Source organism: Narcine bancroftii, chromosome 4 (genome assembly GCF_036971445.1).
Source record: "Narcine bancroftii isolate sNarBan1 chromosome 4, sNarBan1.hap1, whole genome shotgun sequence".
Lineage (NCBI taxonomy): Eukaryota > Metazoa > Chordata > Chondrichthyes > Torpediniformes > Narcinidae > Narcine > Narcine bancroftii.
The window spans coordinates 10,002,688-10,013,566 of record NC_091472.1 but is presented as its reverse complement, the minus strand read 5'-3'; the positions used below and the strand labels follow the sequence as shown (position 1 = coordinate 10,013,566).

General features: G+C 46.8%; 1 protein-coding gene and 1 long non-coding RNA gene across 5 annotated transcripts in view; one reads left to right on the top strand and one right to left on the bottom strand.

Annotated features, from left to right (window-relative positions):
- Positions 1-4,918: 4,918 nt before the first annotated feature.
- The window catches only part of txlnba (taxilin beta a), a 59,832-nt gene continuing 53,871 nt past the window's right edge, over positions 4,919-10,879 (top strand). The window contains exon 1 of one of the 3 annotated variants that reach the window (XM_069930748.1): positions 4,919-4,995. The gene's annotated coding sequence lies outside the window, so the exon portion shown is untranslated. Of the gene's footprint in view, positions 4,996-5,145; positions 5,183-10,879 lie in introns of those variants that run through there. The other 2 variants (XM_069930749.1, XM_069930750.1) reach the window with 2 other exon arrangements.
- The window catches only part of LOC138760318 (uncharacterized), a 2,383-nt gene continuing 739 nt past the window's right edge, over positions 9,236-10,879 (bottom strand). Inside the window, exons 2-3 of one of the 2 annotated variants that reach the window (XR_011355539.1) lie at positions 10,585-10,693; positions 9,236-9,560 (exon numbers count right to left, since the gene is read on the bottom strand). This is a non-coding gene — a long non-coding RNA (uncharacterized lncRNA). The remainder of the gene's footprint in view (positions 9,561-10,584; positions 10,694-10,879) is intronic. The other variant, XR_011355538.1, reaches the window with a different exon arrangement.

Sequence of the window (10,879 nt, the reverse complement as noted above, 5' to 3'; positions counted from 1 at the left end):
CGGGTCATGCAGCATCCACAGAAAGTCAAAGGCAGCCGACATTTCTGGCCTGAGCCCTTTGTCAGGAAGCTGGAAAATAAGGCAGGCAGCGGGTTAAGAAGGACCTGTATCCACCAATCACGTGCTCCTCCCCTTCCCCTCTCCCCCCCCCCACCACTCCTGAAGACGACCTCAGACCCAGATGACCTTTTGCTTTCCGTGAATGGTCCGCGACCTGCTGAGTTCCTCCAGCACCTTGGTGCACTTCAGAAGGTGGTAAACGCAGTTCAGAATAGGCCGTCCTCCCTCCCATCTGTGACTCCGTCTACATCTCCCACAGCCTAGGAATGGTAGCTGGCACCACGGAAGGATGCATCACACCCCGGACACACTCTCGTCTTCCTCCGCCCGTGGGGGAGAGGGACTAAGAGCCTGAAAGAACACGCAAACAGGCTTAAAGGCCTGTAATAGAACCAGACAGACATAGAACCAGAGGGCCAATAGTGTGACAGATTACAGATAGGTTTTTGGGAGATAAATTGGGGCAGGTTTTTTTTAGTGTAGGTCACATACAAACACTTTAAAACAGATCTTATTTAAAATACAGGAGCTCTGCCCCATGCTAGACATATCGGTCCCCCATCCTTTGCAAGAGCTTTGGAGAGTGCCAAAGAGACTTCACTAATGCATTGTTGTTAACAAAAAGGCAACAGATGAAAGAACTCATCAGAGCTGCAGGCTGTCTGGAGTGGAACTTGCTGTTCTAAGAGGGTCATGTGGTTTTGCAAGCAGAGAGAGTCAAACAGGCTTTTCTTGAGAAAGAGAGAGAGAGAGAGAGAGAGAGAGAGAGAGAGAGAGAAAGAGAGGGGGGATTCAGTTCTGTAGTTTTACAGTTTAGCAGTAGCTGGGACTGGAATAGGACAAGCTTGAAAACTTGTGGAAAAACCCCATTTGGAAGACGGGATGTGAGTTCTTAATTCAGCCTGGTCAACTTGACAGGAGAAGACTGGCAGTCTAATGTTTCACTTGAAATAAGGGAAACAAAAAGGAACTCTGTGGTGACCTGAAAGAAAGAGGTTATAATCTGGAATCCTGATGGGGCAAGTTTCGTCAGCAAGACACTGACATGGCTGATTAAAAAGGATCAGTTTGTGTCCAGTGAACAACAAATCTCTCTCTGAAAACAGACAAGAACCTTCCTGAGTGGTAGCCATTTACCTTTCTAGCACCAAAGCCTGGTGAACTTCATAATTGTTAAATTTTGAGGACAGTATAAGAATTGCCTCCAACCTGTGAACTTGGAGGAATGAGAAGTGAGATTGGACTATGAATTAAAGAACTTTTCTGAACTTACACTCACATTACATACACGTGCACTTAGAATTAGAAGGGGGTTAAGTTGGATTAGTTAAGTCAATAGTGATAAGCTGAAGTGTGATTCTGTTTTTATGTTTAAAGATAATTAAAAGGAACTTTTGTTTAAGTAACCATCTGTCTTGGGGAATATCTATTGATGCTGGGATTTGGGGTCCTCTGGGCTCATAACAAAAGTACCAGAGAACCAGACAGACATAGAACCTGAGGGCCATGGAACCAGAGAACCAATGTTTGCAAATGTAAGGAGCCTTGGACATAACCTGCAAGTAGGATCAGGGCCACTGAAGGAGCTGTCTTGCTGGAGGGAGTGGTGCAGCAGGTAGTGTCGGTGCCTCACAACGTGAGTGAGCTGAGTTCAATCGGGTGCTGTCCGTGTCAAGTTCACACTGAGGAGCCCCAGGGAGCTGAGAGAGATATTGAGGGCTACAGCTAACTCTCTTTTCAACTTCTCATTGCTGCAGTCGGAGGTCCCATCTACTTTAAAAAGGGCATCAAACATCCCGGTGCCCAAGAAGGGTAGTGTGAGCTGCCTCAACGACTACCGCCCAGTAGCACTAACATTCACTGTGACGAACAGCTTTGGTACCGGCCAGGATTAACATGTAGCTAAGTAAAGGGCTGAATTCCCTGCCAATCACCTATCATCCCAATCGCTCCACAGTAGATGCAATATCGCTGGCTCTCCACTCAGCTCTGGGTCACCTTGAAAACAGCAACTCATACATACGCTGTTCTTCATAGACTACAGCTTGGCCTTCAACACCATTATTCCCTCAGAGCTGGTCAAGAAGCTACAAACCCTTGACCTCTGTACCCACCCCCCCCTCCTCCCCCACAACTGGATTCTTCACTTCCTCATTGGAAGACCACAGTCAGAACAAATTGGAAACAATGTCTCCTCCTCACTGATCACCAACACAGGTGCACCCCAAGGAATCGTGCTTAGCCCACTGTTCTACTTGTTATACACACCATGACTGTGTGGACAGGCACAATTCCAATGCCATCTACCAGTTTGCCAATAATACCACGGTTGTTGGCAGAATCATGAACGGCAATGAGGAAGCTTCCTCCAATCAGGAAGGGAGATAGATCAGCTCATTGAATGGTGTAACAACAACAACCTTGCGCTCAACATCAGCAAAACCAAAGAAATGATTGTGGACTTTAGGAGGAAGTAAGGAGAACACAATCCAGTCCTCATTGAGGGCTCAGTAGTGGAGAGGGTCAAGAACTTCAAATTCCTGGGTGTCAACATCTTCGAAGATCTGTCCTGGTGCCTCCATGTCAATGCAATCATGAAGAAGGATCGCCAGTGGCTATACTTTGTGGGGTGTTTGAGGAGATTCGGTATGTCACCAAAGACATTCGTAAACATCTACAGGTGTACCATGGAGAGCATTCTGGCTGGTTGCATCACTGCCTGGTATGGAGGCGCCAAATCGCAGGACAAGGATAAATTCCAGAGGGTTGTTAACTCAGCCTGCGACATCACAGGCACCAGACTTCACTCCATCGAGGACATCTACAAGAGGTGGTCTCTATCCTCAAAGACCCCCACCACCCAGGCAATGCCCTCTTCACTCTGCTACCATCAGGGAAAAGGTACAGGTCCCTAGAGCGCTTAGCGGCACAAGGACAGCTTCTTCCCCCTGCCATCAGATTCCTGAATGATCAATGAACCAAAGATACTGCCTCACTTTGACTTTTCGTCCACTATTTTTACTTGTTGGAAGGTATATGGGTGTTTTGCCCTGTGACTTTACTGCAAAATAATGTATTTTGTGACTTGTCCATGACAATAAATTCTGATACTGAATCTAGGTCCATGAAAGTGGTCCACACAGTTAGGCCGGGTGGTGAAGAAGGTGTTTGGCAGACTTTCCTTCATCGGTCTGGGAATTGAGTACAGTTGCTGGGACATCAAGTCACAACTGTACATGGTGCTCGTCTTTCGTAGAGCAGTGAGGCCCTCTCCATATAACTCAAGCCCTTTCTCATTGTAATAGGGACACACAGCATGGAAACCAACTGGGCCAAGCTGACCTAAATCTCCCAACCATCCTAGTCCCACCTGCCTGGTTTTGGGTCATACTCCTCTTAATGTTTTCTTAAGCTTTGCGATAGTACCCACCTCGTCCTCCTCCTCCGGCAGTCCACTCCATACACTCTGTTTATAAATACTCCTCAGGCTCCTGTTAAACCTCTCGAACCTGAAACCTATGTCCTCTGATAACTAATTCCCCTTCTCTGGGCAAAAGGCTCTCATGATTCCTCTATGAGATCACCCCTCATTCTCCTTCACTCCCACTCAACCTCTCCCCTGTAGCTCAGGCTCCTGGCAACACCCTCGTACATCATCTCTACACCCGCTCCAGCTCGACGACCTCTTTCCCGCCGCACAGTGACCAAAACCGAACACGATGCTCCAAACAGGGCCTTTCCAACTTGTTACACAACCTCAGTATGACCTCCCACCTTCTATACTCTCACTGAGGAAGACCCCTATACCAAAAGTCCAGCCTTATCTGCGACTCCACTATCACCCTCGCCAACTCCTTCCCGTAGCTGGGCGATCAGATTTACGCCCAAGTGTGGTCTCACCAGATTTTTATCAGGATGCTGCCTGGATTGAAGATTGTCTTATGAGGCAAGGTTGAGCAAGAGGGGCTTTTCTCTTCGGATTGATGGAGCATGAGAGGTGACTTTATGAAGGGGTTAGATAGGGCGGAGCGACAGTAGCAAATAGCAGAGGACATCGGTTTAAAGTGAGTGAAGGAAAATTTAGGGAAGACATCAGAGGTAAGCTAAATTTTGCATTTAAATTTAGATATACAGGATGGTAACTGGCCCTTCTGGACCACGAGCCCATACTGCCCAATTACACCCAATTGACCTACAAATCTCGGTTTTAAACGGAAGGAGGAAACCAGAGCCCCTGGGGAAAGCTCATGCAGATGCGAGGAGAACATACAAACTCCTTACAGACAGCACAGAATTCGAACCCTGGTCCCGATCACTGGCGCTGTAACACCATTGCGCTAAGCATTTTTTTTAAACAGAGAGTGGTGGGTGTCTGGAACGCATTGCTGGGGGCAGTGGTGGAGGCTGGTACAATAGGGGGATTTAAAAGAGTTAAAAACAGTGAGAAAGGTAAGGGTTGAATTGACTATGGAATAGGTTTATCAAGTGAAATCTACGTTCCTTGAAGAAGCGCTCAGGCCTGATTTTTTACTTCAGAGGTTGGCACAATATTGTGGGCCGAGAAGCCTGTTCTGTCCCTGTGCATGCCCATATTTTGCTCATACCTTGATGCAGTACTCAAGCCCAAAATGTTGGTTATGTATCTTTAGCTTTGCTATCTGAAGGACACTATTTGGCCAGATGATTTTCTCCAACATTGTGTTTTTACTTCAACCGCAGTGTATGCAGACATTCGTGCTTTACTCCCAAGGGTTTGCTTGAAGCAGGAATCCCCTTCATGCCTCACGCCTGGCAGCGTCTCCCTCTGCTGATCAGTCACTGTTCACCTGGGCTATTTATAGTCCAGAGCTGCTCCAGTCTCTGTACCCCTCAGCTGGCCTGTCACTCAAAGCGGCGTCTCTGAATCTAGTGCACAGAACACACGGACGGACAGAGGTGAGCTCGCAACTAACTTTCTAATCTGTCTCTCTGTGTGTGTGTGTGTGTGTGTGTGTGTGTGCGTGTGTGTGTGTGTGTGTGTGTGTGTGTGTGTGTGTGTGTGTGTGTGTGTGTGTGTGTGTGTGTGTGTGTGTGTGTGTGTGCGCGCGCATGCAAATTGTACACGCAGTAAGAGAGAAAAACAGTAAGTAACTCGGTGTGTTTACCCCCCCCCCCCCGAGTGTTGAGGGGAGTGGAGGATGGGGACGGGGGGGGTTCACAAAGTGTGTTGTCACCTTGCCTTACTTTCTTGGTCAGGTGCTGTGGGAAGGTCTGATTATTACATTTCCCTGTCAAAAGCATGTAATATCTCGAGGGGTAGGGCGCGACAGAAGAGAATCAATCATTTTATACCAAATAGTTTGCAATTAGTTTGCAATAGCAGGAATTGTGGCTGAGATGCTTCTGGATCTCAAAACGCCTGAGGACAAAAAATGTAACCCCCTCCTCCATAGAAGTCATCCCTTCCCTCTCCCGCTCCCCTTTTCTCTCCTCCTCCCTGTTCCATTCCCCTTCCCCCTTCCTTTCCATCTCCCCCTCCTGAGCCCCTTCTCCCTCTACCCCACCCCTCTCCCTTTCCTTGTCCCCTTTCCTCTTCCCAACTCCCTCAACCTTCCTCTCCCTCAACCTCCCCCTCCCTGACCCTCTCCCCTTCCCTCTCCTATCCCTCTCCTCTCCCTTTCCCCATCCCGCCCCTCCCCTCAACTTCCCCCCCCCTGACCCTCTTCCTCTCCTATCCCTCTCCCCTTCCTTCTCCTCTCGACCTTCCATTCCCTCTTCCTATTCCCTCCCCTCTTCCATCTCCCTCTCCCACTCCTTATCTCCTCCTCTCCCCTTCACCTCCCTCTCTCTCCCTTAACTTTAACCCTCCTCCTTCCCCCTCCCTCTCCCCCCTTTCCCTCCCTCTCCCCCTCCCTTTCCCCCGCTCTCTCTCTCTCTCTCTCTCTCCTTCTAACCCATGTACCTCCTGCAGAGGTGCAAACTGCTGTCTTTGTGTGGGTGGGGGAGGAGTGATCGGTTGGGGATGGGGCAGGGAGGCCATAGGTAAGTGGGGAGTGTCCCATCATGCTCCTGACAAGGGCCTTGTAGACGGTGGACAGGTGTCGGGGAGTTAGGAGGGCAGATAAAAGTAAAATTCAGTGCTGAGAAACTAAGCAGGTCGAACAGTGTACTTTATATAGCAAAGATAAAGATACATAACTAATGTGAATGGAATCCCTGGAATGCCCTGCTAGGGATGGTGGTGGAGGCTGAAACAATGGGGGCATTTAAGAAACCCTTAGACAAGCACATGAATGGAAGAAGAATAGAGGGTTACAGGGTAAGGAGGGTTTAGAATTTTTTTAAGGAATATATGGGTCAACACATAATTGAGGGCCAAAAGGCCTGTACTGTGGTGTAGTGTTCTATGTTTCAGGCCTGAGCCCTCCATTAAAGTATGAGCGAAATGTGGGCAGGCACCCGAATAACATGGTGGGGGAGGGGAAGGGGCAGGGGAAGGAGCACGGGCCCAACTGGCAGGAGGTAGAGATGAATAAGCGAGCAGCCAGCAGGGGGAGGGGGGGCTGGATCTGTGAACGGAGATGGAACGGGCTGGAGAGCTGGAGAAAAGCAGTCAGAGGGATTGGGACGGGAGGAAGAATGGGGAGGGGTCCAGCAGAAACCGGATGGAGAGTGCCCAACTGCAGGAGGGGCAGATTCTCGCGACAGGATTCCTAGCCCCCCGACCTGATCTCACAGACATGTTTTCTCCAGTTCAGTGTCCGCTCAATGGTAACTCCCCCCCCCCACCCCATCCAGAGGGATGGTTATGTCATTGAATGTCATAGGTTGAGAGCTGGCAAATGCAGCCAAATTCCACTCAGAGTACCAACCATGATGGGTTTATCACCATCCACATTGTAGAATGTGCATACGCACTGAAACTCTTACTTGCTTCAGCCAAAAAGGAATTTATAAACAAAATCTAAAATTAAACTTAATTGAATTTTTAAAAAAGACAAAATAGAGAGATCATAAATATTTATAGCAATCCTGGACTATGATACGGCAGACAGTCCTTTTGTGTTATCGGAGCAGTGCCAAGGGGAGGGTTGTATGTAATTGACTGGTCAACCACACTGCTTGGCCGATTGTACCTGTGTCTCCCCCTCCCCACAGGCTCCTGTATAAAGGTGACTGTCCCACAGCCCCCTCCTCAGACCAGGACAGTCGAACAGTTAAGGATGTGCCTTAGTTCTTAAGTATTGGTTTCTCTACAAAAGTCTTTCGAGTAATTGATGGTGCATCAGGGAGGTCCAAGCCCCTGATCGCTGTTGGAAGGTAACTGTTCTTGAACCCAGAGGTGGTTGTCTTCCGGATTCTGTACTTTCTGCCTTGAAGGTAGCAGGGAGAAGAGGTTGTGACCAGGGTAAACAGGGGTCTTTTATGATGTTGGCCGCCTTCTTGAGGCAGTGCCTCACGTAGGTTGCTGCAATCAGTGGGAGGTGGGAGGTTCTCATGGACCTGGCTGTGTTTGCTACCTTCTGGAGCCTTCCTGCCATTCGAATTCCCAACCCAGGCTGTGATGCCAGCGGACAGTATACTTTCCGCAGGGCACCTGTAGAAGTTTGATAGAATATCCGACGACATGCCAAATCTCCTCAGACTCCTTAGACGCTGGCATACCATCTTCATGTGCTGACTCCAGAAGAGGTCTTCTGAATTATGGACTCTCAGGAACTTGAAGGTTCAGACTTTCCACCTCCTTCCCATCAATGTGGACAGGTATATTCACCCCCCCCCCCCCCCCACCGCCCCACCACCCTGGTCTCTCCTTCCTAAAATCAACAATAGGCTCCCTGATCATGGTGACGTTCAGAGCAAATTTGTTGCTCTGCCATCGGGTTCTGCAGCATGGAAGCCGCTCTTTCAGCCCAACTTGTCTATTGCTAACCAAGCTCGTTCCAGGCTCTGATAGCTCAGTGGTTGGAACCCTGGTCTTGTAAAAAAGTTCATTCCTCACTGTGGTCTCATTTCTATGAGGGGCACTGGAAAAAATGGTGACTTTATGATGAACAAAGTTAAAGAATTTCATGCATGTTACATTCTAAATGTAGAATTACGTGGCAATGGTGGAGTCCTTACCATTTCCCTCCCTTCGTTCCGTGACCCTCTAAACGTTTCTCTTTCCGTGCACCTGTCTAAACATCTGAAAGTTCCAATTGTTACCACTTCCTCTGGCAGCTTCTTCAATTTAACACTAGCATGGTAACAGACCCTTTCCACCCACGGCCCGTGCCGCCCAATTTACACCCAAATTAACATACAATCCCCCCCCCCAACCCCCATGCTGTACATTTCTGAAGAGTGGGAGGAAACTGGAGCACCAGATGGAAACCCACTCAGAGAAGGGGAGAACGTACAAACTCCTCACAGACCACGTCAGATTCCAACCCTGGTCGCTGGCGCTGTAACAGTGTGACACTAACCACTGCACTAACCATGCCAACCCATACCTTGTACATACCTTGTTCCCATGTACCCAGCACCCTCTATGTGACCCTCAGATCCCTTTCAAATCTTTCCCCTTTCACCTTAAATCTATGCCCTTTAGATTCCTCTACCCTGGGAAAAAGACGGATGACTTTTACCTTCTCTGTGCCCCTCGTGCTTAAATCTGTGTAAGATCCCCTGCACCCTTTCTCTGGCTGGGTCACTGGGCCAGCACACAGTGCGGTCTCATGAACATTTCATACAGCTGTAACTTGTAGTCCCTGCTCCTGTACTCAATGCCACCTGACCCCTGAAGGCTATATATGCCAAATGAAGTCTTTGCCACACTGCCTCCTGCATCAGGGAACTGTGTACCTGTATCCTCCACATCTCTCTGCTCTGCAACACTTCGCAGTGTCCTGCCATTCCTGCCCTGTCCAACACCTCATTTATCCAGGTTAAATTGAGTCACGGAACCGATTTGATGGGCTCGTGGCCTGCTTCTGTTCCTTTATCTGGTGATTTTGTGATCTTGTGGAATTCAACCTGCCATTTCTCGGTCCTTTTTCCCAGTTCATCTCAATCCTGTTCAAGTGTTCAATAACACTGGACAACAACATTTTTTTCAAAAGATTTGCTTCCTGAAAAAAAAGTTGGGGATTATGATAGACAACTTCAAGCTGAACACAAAGATAATTTCAGATTTAATGTATCACGTGGGAAGTTGGAGAACATTCAATTAACTTTTATTGAATTTAGCACATTTAATCGAGTCATGATCCTGATGCATTGCGTTAGTTCGACTGACCTAAAAAATCTTTTGCCGCCGATTTTCATTTGTACTCAGCATCTGATGCCCCTTGTGTCAGTGTCCAACAATAGTCGGCCAGCATCGATGGATTCCAGTTTGACCCAATACCACTTTTTCCACGGTCACAATGTCCTGGTGAAACCTTTCACCCTGTTCATCACTGATGGATCAGCAGGGAAGACGTCCGAGTGCAAATGCAGAAAATGAATTTTTAATGGCATGTTGCACTTCGTGTCTGCTGGAAGCACGTTTAAAAAATGACAGGAAAATAGGTTATCAGAAAAATAGGTTATATCTAAGTGATAGGAAAACATCAAGGTGATTTTCTTTCTCCTTCAATATTTTAATTGGTTTTCAATAGTAATAAACAAGTAAAAGCAAGTAAACAGAGCAAGCCCGTAAAAAGGAAGATGCAGGTGTTATAATTATATGTAGAAAAAAGCTATTATGTATAAACAAAGTACTTTAACAAAGGCTAAAAGAAAGACAACGAAGTCTACGATGAACTTTTTTTTTTTTTTTTTTTTTTTTTTGGTAGTTTCTTCCTTTTAATTTGGTTATGTATTCCATTAATATTTAAAGACATATAGTTCAGCGTAGCCCTTTTATATTTTGTTTATCTTCTCTTTCCGTTTTTCCATCATTACCTTTCCTCCTTTTCCATTTCTGTTTTCTTATTTTCAACTCTTCATAAGACAACATTCCTACAACATCTAACATTTTCCTTATTCTCCTATTTCTATCTTATTTATCCCCAATCTCCCCTTCACCTCCTGAGTTGTCCTTTATCCCTTGTCGGACAACCACATCTCCCCTCTCCATTTGGATTTGCGAATCCACTCGCAAGCGTCAACTGATTGTGCAGTGACCGCTATTTCCCCCCACCCCGCCTCCCCCAGAAAAGATTTCACTTTTCATATGTCACAAAGGTCCCTCTTTTAATTCCCTCCTTATTCTCTCTATTCCATTACCTTCCCTTATTAATTCTTGTCTATACTATCTATATTTTCCTCTAAGTACAGATACATTCATGTATGCTCTACCCTGGGAGATGTCTACGATGAACTTGAACAAATATAAAATGGTTCATTGAAAAAGACAACAAAAAAGATATTACTATTCTACAAAATCTACCCCCTTCCCTTCCGAAGTTGTTGGTCGATGCAGATGATCCTCTACCATATAGAGAGGATTAAAATGACAAATCTTATGAATGAGGAAAATGGTTAATAAAAGGACGCCATAAATTAAAAATTCCAAACCTGTTACATTGGTAGAGCATCTGATTTTTTTCCCCCACCATATCAGATCGCCATTGATTATGTGAAGGAGGGGTAACATCTTTCCATCTCATCAGGACTGAACGTCTCGCTACAAGGGAAGCAACGGAGATTACATGGAGGATTGAGAGACCGTTAAATTCAAGACAGTTGTCTTAGTTGTTCCTTTCTTTCAAAGGCCCAGCTCGTCATTGGTCTGATATTTGAGGACTAGAAATGTTATTTTGGAGAGTGATTCCTTGGCTTTCTCAAACAGGAGGCAGCTTTGCTCTCTGCA